The following is a 12591-nucleotide window of genomic DNA, read 5'->3' as shown; positions in this document are numbered from 1 at the left end:
ATCACTACAACATCCTCTATTTACCCCTTAACGATGTTTTTGCCAGCGTTCCACTGAGAAGTAGCTCGTATTATGAGCTCAGCAGATACGCAGTTCCATTAGGTGTTTGCTAATTACTGCTAGCTAGTCTGAAGGAGCTGAGCGGCAGAGTTGCAGTGGAGGGCTGATCCGTGAGGCGGAAGCTCAGAAGGTTGAAAACTGCAGCTCAGAGGAGGAGCTGCGCCTCGAAGGCGGGGCTAAGTCCACCCAAGCGTTTTGCACAGCTGAATGGTTGACGTGGAGAAATAAAGGATTTCTCAAACATGCATGAAAAAAATCAAAGCAACATTCCAGGTACGTTTTTGATGAGGGAATAACATTATAACATCACGTAAAGCTCAAAAAAGTCAATTTTAGATAATAAAGTCAAAGAAATCTTGAAGGTTTTAGAGTTTGAACTTAAATGTGAGTTTATGCAAGATAAATTTGCAGTAGTAAGTTGTTAAATTCTTATTAATTTTGTCATATTTCTAAGAATAAGTATGTAAATGAGGGTTTTTAGGTCAAAAACTATTTCCCAGAGTGCTTAGCAACAGGCTTTTGTAACCTGTGTGGCACCTTGAGTGAGATGGCAGTGGGTTACACGGACCTCCCTCTTGTGTGCCATCAAGGTAAATATCAATTTTAATGCAATTATTGAGTACAATGTCATTGTTCAACCAGTAAATTTGCGGTTTTAATGCTTTTTTTCTCTCCCTTCACGTGAACATTGTACAATTTCCTTTAGAAAGTTTGTCTGCTTTTTCAACTACAGTACAAATCTTGAAGGAAACTGAAGTGAAGGGTAATTTTTCCCTTTAGTCTATAAAGTAATCAACATGTCAGAATCTGTAAAAGAAGCTTATTTCCACAGCATGAAGGTGGCCAGAAAAATCAGGAGCTTTTCCACAGTCGGGCGGAATGACATAATAGAAGCAGAAAAGTGTTTCTAAGCCTCGTCAGGAGCATTTTGTCTGTCATTATCCACATTACAAAAGTCTTTGATTCTGTGTCTGATTTCAGTGCTAAACCTGTAATGAGAATAATGCTAATGGCTTATTTTCTGATCAAGAAAGAGGAAATTTGGTATCCATTTCAAGGGCCAGCAGTGAAGGAATGTTCAAGGTCATATCTAAAGACGACAACCGCAGAACAATGTAGCAACTTACAAATGGATGCAACAAAAAAAGTCGAGTCTTCATGGTTAACAACCAAATGAAGCAGATCAATAAAACACTGGTGCATGTGGAAGATTGTGGCCTTTTCAGTTGACTTTTGGAGCCAAGAAAACAAATTATAGTCAATTCAAAAATACTGTATTTATCATGGTTAGGGCTACTCTATCTTAAAAAGTTCAGTATAATCTTATGATAGTGTTGTAATGATGAAAATATATAAATTCAGTATGCTAAAATACTTTTTTTATTAGCCCTTTCCTGCATAGTGGTCACCACAGCGGACAACTATCTAAAAGCCAATTTTCTTGTGCTTCTTGTGGATTTTTATGTTTTAAATGACCACTGAAGTGGACACTAATGCATCATAAAATACATTATCAACTACTGGCCATCAGCTGCAAATGCAAGAAATTATTTTTATTAAATCCAATATGGCCGACAGACAAAAAAGCATGCCGACCGACCAGACGACTCTGGCAGGTAAAAAAAATATTGTGACATCAGATAACCCCTAAAGAACAACACTACTGATGTATTTTTCAAATAACTTTGTATTTGGAGAAAAAAAAAAAAGAAAAAAAAAACTTTTACATTTTTTCCTACCTTTTTATGCCTTAAAAAAATCCTAACATTTTTTTTAAAAAACACAAAGGATCATAATTCATGCAAGAAAGGGTTAAGATACATAACTTGTACTTCTTTTCTTTATTTTAATGTGCAAAAATCACTGATGAATTTGTGAATTTATTACAAATTTAGAAAATTGTACAGCAAAATCCATTTTCATCTGCATTTCCATCACATATGTGCACAGAACTTTGCCACTACTCTGGTAGAGCTGAAAAAAACAGTTTCACAATAACAGTGCACAATAAAAATCACACGCAAATAAGTTTGTTCACGTAATAAGACATTGTCAACATCTGGTTGTGGATCATGTCTCAAGTGATGTGAAAAGAAAAAAAAACACCTCACATTAGAGCCAAAACTGCTTATCAAAAAATAAGAGGAGCGTCCATTAAGAAAATTTATTTTTGAAAGTGATACCAGATACACTGATACCAGATGCACTGGTATCAGTGCATCTGCTCTTCCTGTGAGATGAAAACTTTTGGACAACAAGCTTGCAACAAGAAGGACATCAGATTATCCACTTTTTCCCCAAAATAAATATTGAAAATCGACCAAAATTCTGCAGGAAGAACATGGATGGACAGCAGAAGACTGGAGGAAAAGCTTCAATGTATGAGGTTCCAGTAAAAAGTTCACAATATGAAGAAGAAGAAGAAGAAGAAGAAGAAGAAGAAGAAGAAGAAGAAGAAGAAGAAGAAACTGACCATGAAAATTGCTCAAAATCAAAGCTATTCTCTCTGATGAATGCTTCTTCTGACTGTTGAGCACATCAGGCGAACCCTTTGTCCAGAGGAGGAAAGGTGAAAGTTACCATCAGTTCTGAGTTCTGCCAACAGTGACGCATCCTGATGGAGTCCATGTGTGCGGTTGTTTCTCATCCAAGCCACAGGGCTTGATCTTCATTCTGCCACGAACAAAGAGTTGGATCAAAACACCCTCCAAGAGCAGCGTCTTCCAACAATACACCCACAACTTGATGAATGTTTCCTATCACGATGGGCACCATATCACGAAACAAATCAGAAAATGAAGTGACAGAGTGATCATAACTCTGAAAGATTGGGTCATTTTCACAGGAAACTCAACAGATCTTGTTACTGAAAACCTCTGGCCTCAAAACAGAAACTAACACCAGAACCAAACTTTGGGGGGCAGATAGAGTTTACTTCTGGTGGAAACACAATGAACTGGTCCTTCATAGACACCTGCAGCAGTTAACCACTTGAACCAGTTTGGTGGAAAAGCCGCCTAAAACGATACGAATGGGATAATATTGATAAGATCTGACCTGGGGCGATGTGCTCTATTGTCCTGGTTTTAGTGAGAATGCAAGCAGCAGCGTTCTGGATCAGCTGCAGCTGTTTTAGGCAGACCTGTAAATGTGACTAAAGATAAACCCATGGAAGAGTTTCTAAAGATCTTACTGGGACATTAGTCCTCGAGTTCTGGAAATGTTCTCCAGGCGACAGAAGGCTGAATTTGTAATTGTCTTTATGAGTTTCTGAAGGCTCAGGCATGAATCCAGCAGATTTCAGGCCTGATCATTAATTTCTAGCTGTAATAGTTGTAACAAAAGGACACAACGTTCTTCTGGTCAATCCACAGACTTTCTATCAAATTTAGTTCTGGGCCACTCCAAAACTTTCAAATTCATTTTGTGAAAGCAAAAATTTGTTTACTTGAATGTGTTTTCAGATTAATGACGGTAAGTAGCTACCACCACGTTTCAGTGATCTTTTTAGGTCTTTTGGAATAGCTTTCATGAGCAATTTGTCACTCTTTCAGCCTCTCTGTTCAAATGCGTTTCCAGAAATCTGACATTTAACCTCTTTAAAGTTTCTGCGTTCCAACTGTTCCAGACAGCTGCAGTACCATCGACACCATAAAAAGCTCACAAAGTCCTGACGCAAATCAGCCTTTTCACTATTTATATCGGAATATTAATAGAGCCTGGAGTAATAACATTTGTTTAGGTTGCTCTCCAAGGGAAGTTGGTCGGTGAAGGTCAGGGTGGTTACTGCTGTTTGTCAACACCATGGTGGAGCTGAAACGCTGGAACGGGTTTCTGGAAAGGTCTTCAAAACCGAGGACAGCCATGTTTCTTTCCGCTGCTGAAAAACGAGACGACCAGGCCCTCTAGAATAACACCCAAAGCCCGGTGGGGGGGAAAAAAAAAAAAAAAGAAACACTGTCTAAACCCACAGTAGGAGAGTGTGTGGATTTAATCCCCAGTACTCCTCTGAAATATGTACAAGTTTATATGAATACTGCCCTTTTTATCATAAATAATATGTGCATAAGCCTTCCCCACTCCTTTATGGCCTCCATCACAACATAAAGGCATAAGTGAAACCATACTGAGCATTGGGAGGCTTTGTGTCTGTGCGTGTGGTTTGGGGTTACAGTATAAAGTCACATACTCTGAAAATAGAGCTATTTCCCTTTAATGAGCTAAAACTACTTGAGATTTACAGGCTGATATCTGATCAGCGCAGAGAGACCCACGGAGACGATGGCCGAGAAAGCGGGAGAAGCTGTGGAGCTTTTTTGTTTGTTTTTTTTTTTTTCTTTGAGCGAGAGGACAGCGATTGCTGGATGGGCTCACACATATGGAGCAAGTGCTTTAAGTGGCCGCGAGTGCCATCTATCTGTGCCCTGCAGCTCCATTAATAAACCCATTAAGTCTGTCAGTGAGGGATTGAAGGTCAGTGAGGGGCTCTACATCTTGGGCGAGCCGTTCCCTCCTCTCCATGAAACCTCCAGCAAAAACCCCCCCAAAAGCTTCCAATATATCGTTTTCTTGTCAAGTGTTTAATTAGAGTTGATGTGACTGTTCATTGACACTCAGCCGTCACATTGTTGTTGCTGTGACCTGCTAGACTCGGTTCCACACAGCTGGTGCAGTTTGCTTTCACACTGCACTGCACCAAACAGTCCAGGCTACTTCAAGGTTTCCCTCGGTGTATTATCAGCCTGGCGGGTCACCAGGCTTTCCTTGCATTCCCACCTGGCTGAGCACTGTGTGTTTATTTTAAATAGGGTTTTTGTACACCAGTAAGAGTGACAGTAAAGACGGATTAGGCTTATAGTTGACTCACGCACTATTATTTCCAAATTATAATGTCTGCTCATGCACCTCTGAATTTCTGAAAACATGTTAGGCCGCTGGTGGACTGTCCCAGCGCCCCTACCATCTGGGTCAGCACGTCTGCTGGGGGAAACCCTGTATCGATCGATCACATAAAATTCTATAAAAACATGCCGAAATGTGTGTGTAAAACCTTTTTTCTTTTCACTTTACAAAGGCCCAGAGTCGGGTGCCGTGTCTATCTGCTGCACTTTCCTGTTCAGGTTGTACCAATAAAAGTTATTATCACTAGCAGTTTCAGCCTGTAATGAAATCTGTCCTCTGACTTAGGTTCTGCTCTCCCTGTGGAAGACCACACATTGGAGCTTTTACATGGATTCATAAGCCAAAGAAAACTGCCGGCTGATGACTGCAAATTTATATTTACCTTCGAGTAATGATAGAGGTATTCAAGCTCTCGTCTACTGGCAGCCTTCAGTAAGAATGAGTCTGTGCCTTCCTGTGATATTAACAGTTTGAAAACTTAAATAAGGAGCCGCTTTTGATCAGACCGCGCAGAGAGAACAGAGCTAGAGACGGATTAAGAGCCGGGAACGTCTGAGAACGCTCATACAGTCAGGGCGAGCAGCAGGAGTCACATCCCAGCCTGGGGTGCTGGCTAATTCTTGAGAGGCGGTGAAACTGAAACAGTTGTTGCCACTATCTGCAGTTAAACAACCTGGAAGGTTCCTCAACTTCATCCGCGATCACGTCAGGCAGACTCATTCGATGTTCTGTTTAGGAAAAACAATATTTAAGCTCAGAGTCAAACCATCACTGCGTTAGCATTGCTGATGATAAAGAGTAGCGGCAAATCGAGTCTTTTTGTAAAGAAATTTTCCAAAAAACAATGCGTTTGTTAAAGTTCATATTGTGACAATTCAAACATTACAGGATCAAATTTGGAAAACTTGGAGGGAAACAAGATTTTCTATACAATGACAGAATTCGTTATACGTTTATCTTCCTTTCTGCTTCCTTGACCATCCTATCCTGTCACAACCTACCAAAAAAAAAAAGACACTACAAAAAAAGAGTGCAGTCAGAAACCATCTGTGGCTATTTTGTCATGTGACCAAACTTTTCCCAGCGAGAATCTGCTCCCACACTGCTATGTTTCTGCCACCAATCCGAGGGCACAATCAGCCTGATCTGCTCCTTCCCTTGTATGTAGTGTGAAATCACGGCCAAACTCGATAAAAACTAAATGAGAATACACACACAGGGACAGACCTTTTTTCCATCCAAGGAAAGTATCTCTTGTAAATCCTGCATTCAGAAGCAGAATCTGCTCTGCTTGCCAACATTGTGCACAAGCAAGGAATCTGACTTCAGTCCTGCTTTGCTCTCAAAAAAGACGACTAAAGTGTAAAGAAGTTGAATAGGTTGGGGGTTTTTATCCCAGGGAAGAAAATCATCCAATATCCATCTACTATTGGTAAATTATTTCAATTGAATTGACCATATCACAGAATGTTTTGTTTTTCACTTCTCAAATAAAAACAGAATACTTTGCCACCACAAACACTTTTGAAGAGCTTGCTGCACCGATGGCAGTTTTCTAGCCGATCACAGATCTTCAAAAAGTCCGATCTGCTGATTCTGATTTTTTTTTTTTTTTGTCTGAAATGTTGCTAAATATAGCAAGAAAGTCTAGTTAGTAACAGCAGGGCGACTATCGCTAACCACAAACGTGGAGACATGAGCTGCTGAGTGGGTCTGTCTGTCCAGGCCTCTCTCACGGGAGACAGAGGTTAATTTTTAAACCTTTGTAGAGGCAGATGAGGTAAAGTGGATAAGATCGGCTTCACGTGATCACCAGTCTCCCAGAATTAAGGAAATTGGGACCGACTTATCAGCTGGCCGGTTTATCTGTGCACCCTAACTTCGACCTTCAAATGTCCTGATGACCAAGCCAGGCTGGTACAACTGGGCCACACACCTTGGATGAGTTACAACTTCTGCTGGACTCTCTGGACCCAAGTGCTTCCAACATGACGATAAAACATCAGGATCTCAGGCCAGCAGGTGTCCGTCACGCATGATGTGGAGAAAAAGGCTGAGATCTATTCTGGTTGGTTTTTAATGACTTGCTGGGTGTTTTGTCCGGAATAAGGAGTAAAAACGAGTTCTTAGAGGTTTCATGATAAGGTTTGCTCGATAGCTTCTTTTTGATTTGTCTTTAAAGTGAGTCCTACTGGCTTTTTCATTGACCCCCTGCAAATCTGTGTTTCTCATCAAGCAGTAAATTATGCAGAGCCAAAATCCAAACTCTAGGAATCACAGAAAGATCATGTAGGAGTTTTGCAGTGAGTCTTATTGTCTCATCTTTTCACTCTTCAGTTTTCCACACATGATGGGAACTGATTGGACATCTGGTTCATCTAAAAGGAAAAAAATTAAGAAACGTCTCTTTAAGTGTAACGGATAGAGTCATCAAATATCGCAAATATTACTGAGATTGATTGCTGCGTTAGTGAAAAAAAATCAAGCGCACGCATTGACAACATAATGAATTTTCCCCTTTATGCACAAAACAGTTACTTGTTCAGCCATAAAACATAACACAGAGTTTTATTGTCTGCAAATCCACCTTGAGATTTATTGTGAAGAATTTCACTCGGAGCCAAGTAATTCATCCGGAATGCAATGTGTAACGAGTTTCCCTGTCTCTACGTGTTTTAAAATGAACAGGCAATGGCAAGTTAAGTGACATATTTATAGAATTCCAGCTAAGAGTTTATGTATTCATTAAATGTTAAGTTAAATTTTTAGGGGGGGGGGAAATTAAGCAGACTGTATCCACCTCAGCTGTGACACATGGGAGGAAAGGAAAATGCCAGGGGAGTTAAGTAATGGGCCACAGAGAGGCTGAGGATAATGCGGCTTGACCAGCGGTGATTAGCAGCATGCTCCTGTCTGTCGGACAGAGCGAGGATTTCAACTGTTACTGTTCAAGCAATCCCTTCGACACCTGGATGATCCGGAGAAAAGCGAGAAAGCAAAAAAGGAAATATGGGGATTTTAGAACAAGGAGGGGATACAGAGTTCAATGTCATCATCGATAACAACTACTGCTACTGTGGAAGACTTTTCAGTAAGTTTGACAACAACACAAACACCTGTGGGCACCTGGACAGACGTTAATGTTCCCCACACCCACAGTCGTTTCCCTGCTAACCTATGTGCCTAAAGCAGAGGAATGATTGTAAGGAACGCACATTGCAACGCATCACGATCCCCTATTTAATACAGTGACACCTAGTTGAGGCTTATAGACGGCGGCAGTGGTGATGGAGATAGCGAGCTCAGAAACCAACCTCCCGCTAACTCCTGACGTGCTTGTTGATTTGATCAAACCGTCGACTTTGCCTGAATTCACGCCACGTAATTTATTCCACCGTGTCATGAACGACGTACACATCCTATGATCATCTTTATTGTAAAATCAATCTTACCTCATTTCCCTGTTTTGAAATATCTTAGTACAAATATATTCGAAATGTTGAAATAGCTCAGTGGCTCGCCTGAATTTAGAATAAATGTTGCTTCTTTTGCAAATTTTTTTTTATTTTTTATTCTCACTTTTTGCACTTAAAGTATTAAACAGAAGGTCATGATGATGATACATTGCAATGTGTTTTGTTTAACCTGGCAAGCAACAAATGGAGGATCTTGGAGTGCATAGAGACCTGCTGATTGTCCTCAGTGGCTGTGGCAGGTCAAGCAGCGGTTCTGCAGGCTCCAGTCGCAGAAGTGCTGAAACAGAGTGGCAGCTGCAGATCTTCAGCGATGAAGTCTGCCGAGAAAGAATCTGATTACCAACTGGGAACAAACGCCATAAAAAGCACAAAAGAACAAACTAAAACCCCACTCGATTCGAAATTGGACCGTAATTGAATAAAAATTGACAACAAAATAGTCAGACATTTAGAAATATCGAGAACGGGAGGTTCTTTAGCGGGCTAAAAGACACATATTCAATAAATCTCCTGTACCTCGATAATCCTGTAAGTAGACCTTCATCACCACTTGATTTTAACTTTCCCCGGTGGCTTCCTGGACTCTCCAGCAGAGTGACTGAGCTAAAGGCCCGATCCGGGCTTCCAGCGCCTCGGAGAGGAAGAGCCAAACGCCTCGCTTGAAAACAACTCGACGTAACGAGTGCTTTTGCAGGAACTGTGGCCACTACGTGAACGCTTGAAACCAGCTCTGACGGCGTGGAAGTGCACCGGTGGGAACGTGCTGCTGGGAACATGGAGCTCGTGTTGTGGTGCGGATGTGGAGGCTGCGAGGGAGAAAGTTTAACGGTGAGTCGATGACGGATTCAGCAGGATTTATCTGGGACGAATCCTCCACCGCGTCCAGGAGAAATCCACGCCAATAGGGAAGCCAACGGGACATTCTGTCTTTGTAAAAAAAAAAAAGAAGAAAAAAAAAAGAATTATAATCTAAGCGCCTCTTTTGTGATGCAGCCAGGCAGCTTTTGTAAATCTACAAGCTGGATTGCCTGACCAGCAGGGTGGACTTTTTTCTCTTTGCCAAGAGCGTTTGGCCCGGAGCCCTCCCCCATGAATCTCTCCCCTGCTACTTAGACCTCAAGCAGTTGTCTTGTACAGACACACTTTTCATTCCCTTTTTGCTTTTGGATGGCTGTGACGGGGCTCCCTGGGAGACAAGGAACCTCAGATGTGTTTAATTGCTGCAGGGATTCAAAGATCTATGGTGTGTAAGAGATCAAAATTGCCTAGATGACAAGGGAATTAAAAAGAACACCAAGATCTTCTTCAAGATCTTCTTTTAAAAAAAAATTATATACAGGTATGTCGTTAATTCTTGACGACAGCAGCCATGTGTTCTCCATTATTAATGTCCCATGAGAGCCTTTGGTATGGATATGGGGGCAAACTGTATCTACTTTCTAATCTGGGACATTTTTGTTCTGAAACTGAAATTTGGTCGAATGTCCTTCTGATCTGAGCTCCAGGAAGGACGTAGTAAAGAGGACGCTGCGGCTTGTGCTCAATTTGTGTTTACGGTTGCTATGGGAATAAAACCCATATAGGTGACAAAGTGGCTGACCTAGAGGTGTTGACCTTCACTTTTCGGGTTTGGCAATAAACCCTTCCCTGTGAAAACAAATGCAGTCGATATGAGCTGCTGTTGCCCATTAGCATGTTTAACTGCGGGGTCCCGACCGGCTTTTAAAGGGGTTCCTTACACTTTGTCAGGAGTCAGAGTTTTGGTTGGCGAACAACGTACCTGTCGCTGCCTTTTGGGTTCGCGTCGTTGGTGTCGTGTCACTTTGTTCTGTTGTCTTTGGTTCTGTTTATATCCAAGGTTCTCAAATTGTAGCATGAATACTCCTGATGGCGGAGGCACAAGGTAACATAAATCCAAAACAAATTCACTATAATGTAGCACTAATGAACCCAAACAGCCAAAAGTAGGAGCAGGAGAAACACATTTATCTTTCCTGTAGAAAGAAACAGTTGACTCTCTGTGGCCATGGGGGCTCGGGACTACAAGCACCCATAAATACTCAAGACCTAAAGACATTTATGACCACCAGTTCTAATAGTTCAAACATGAAACCTTACCAGACACACACACACACACACACACACACACACACACACACACACACACACACACACACACACACACACACACAGAGTAAAAACCATCTTAGAACTGTTAAAGAAGCTAATAGTCTCCTTTATCTATGCTTTTGAGTGTACAACCAATCAGCAGCAAGGAAAACACATACCGCTCCTGGATTGGCTGCTTCGCAAACACCAGCTAATAGCGTGTCCACACCTGTAAGACGGCCCCCAATTAAAAGCTCAGGTGGTTTTTGCAAATTCAGCCTTTTTGTTTTTAGTTAGGAAAAAATATTGCTAATTTAAAGTCTTCCTAGTTTTTACTTTGTCTTTAATTTTCTAGTAGATAGAACCACATCTGTCCAGTGTGTTTTAGTCAAAAACAACATTTTGGTCTCGAAAGTCAAACTAATTTATTAAACTTGAACTAATTTATGAAACCTTGGCCATTCACTTTCAAAGAAAGAGTGGCCCAAATCATTGCTGAGTCTGTACTAAATGTTTTTTTTTTTTTAAATCAGTCTGACCTAAATTAATCTAGACTTTTATGCTAGATAATCTACTATGATTTACAAATCCCTTTTGTACAAAATAATCAAACTACTTTATTTGATTAAATAAAATATCGCATGCTTAGTTTATTGTTCAGAATGTAAAAAAAAAAGTCAACATATATATATATATATATATATTTGTTTTGTTTTGTTTTTTTTTGTTGATTGTAGCTTTAAAAATGTTTTCTCTTTCTCCCAGGGGAGACCACTTTCCTCCTGTCTTCCATAAAGTATGCATTGGTTGCTTTATGCGTGACGGTATTTGTTTTGGTGTGTAGAAGAGGAAAAGACATTCAGAAGGCTTTGGCCTAATCCTCTCTACTGGATAAATCTCAACAGTCTTTTATCTAAATCCTGGAATTTTTCATCTCAGAAGTCACTTTAAATGATTTAAGAGCACTACAACACCATGGAAAATTTATTCACCGTTCTGAACTTTCAACGTCCTAAGAAGGGTAATGGATTATATCTTCTGCCCAAATCGTGGATGTGAATTCTTCGTCTTTCTCTTGAACAGTTCCTTGAATTAAAACCTGAACGCTGACAGTGATGGAAGTGAACTGCAACAGTTCAGTGATCAATAGTGACACGTATTCCGTCAACAACATATTTCATTCCTAAAATATGGTTTTACCTTTAGTTTAACTCAAGACAGTGTAATTCCATTTGTTCGTTTTGTCTTATCCTCTGGCCCAAAGGCTCAGTTTAAAAACTGAAATAAGACAGGGAACCTGATTCATGTAGATCAACAACAATCTCTTCTCCATGCCGTCTCGGTAAATTTGTAAGAAAACAAAACCTCAGCTCAACTTCTTGGTAGCACACCAACATACACGTTTGACACACAAAAGAAACAAACTGTTTTTTATATAAAGTCTCTCACTGAAACCATTTGACATGTTTGACCTCTTAAATATTAATTTTCACAGAGAACTGTAGAGGTGTTTACTTCACAGGTTAAAGGGACAGTTCCTGTAAAAAAATAAATAAAATAAAATAAAATAAAATAAAATAAGGGGGGCGGGGGGCATCTTTAGGAGCCTTTCAAGGAGAAAACCAAACAAACACAAAATGTCAAAAAAATTAAAAAAATATGCATTCAGTCAAATATAGTGGTGGAAAAAAAAATCCCAGATTATTAAGACCACACAGCATATTACAGTTTTATTAACAAAAACTAAGCCAAACGGTAGAAGTAAAAACTAATACAAGCCACTGGTTAAACAGGATGAGAGATGCAACATTGCAGTTTTGCTCGTTTGATTTAACGCCAGAATGAGGTTTGGAATATGTGCCATTCCAAAAAAAAAAAAAGTAGTTCAAATTAAGCTTGAGATCTGTGAAGGTTGACTGATCTGAAGAAAAAAAGCGTCCTTTGATGTGAAAAATGAAAATCTGAGAAGGAAAAATGATCTTTGAAACGCTGAGACATCTGGGTTGTAATGGGGAAACCATTTATACACATCAAAGGCAGGGCA

The 12591-nt window shown here is 40.3% G+C and overlaps 1 long non-coding RNA gene across 1 annotated transcript; it reads right to left on the bottom strand.

The window, feature by feature from the left end:
- Positions 1-8380: 8380 nt before the first annotated feature.
- LOC107836860 (uncharacterized) lies at positions 8381-10547 on the bottom strand. The gene is made up of 3 exons (XR_001662830.1): positions 10219-10547; positions 8955-9365; positions 8381-8755 (listed from the first exon to the last, which is right to left on the bottom strand). It is a non-coding gene; the product is annotated as an uncharacterized LOC107836860 (long non-coding RNA).
- Positions 10548-12591: the final 2044 nt, after the last annotated feature.

Source organism: Poecilia formosa, unplaced genomic scaffold, assembly GCF_000485575.1.
Source record: "Poecilia formosa unplaced genomic scaffold, Poecilia_formosa-5.1.2 Scaffold93, whole genome shotgun sequence".
Classification (NCBI taxonomy): Eukaryota; Metazoa; Chordata; class Actinopteri; order Cyprinodontiformes; family Poeciliidae; genus Poecilia; species Poecilia formosa.
This window is presented reverse-complemented; position numbering and strand designations above follow the sequence as displayed.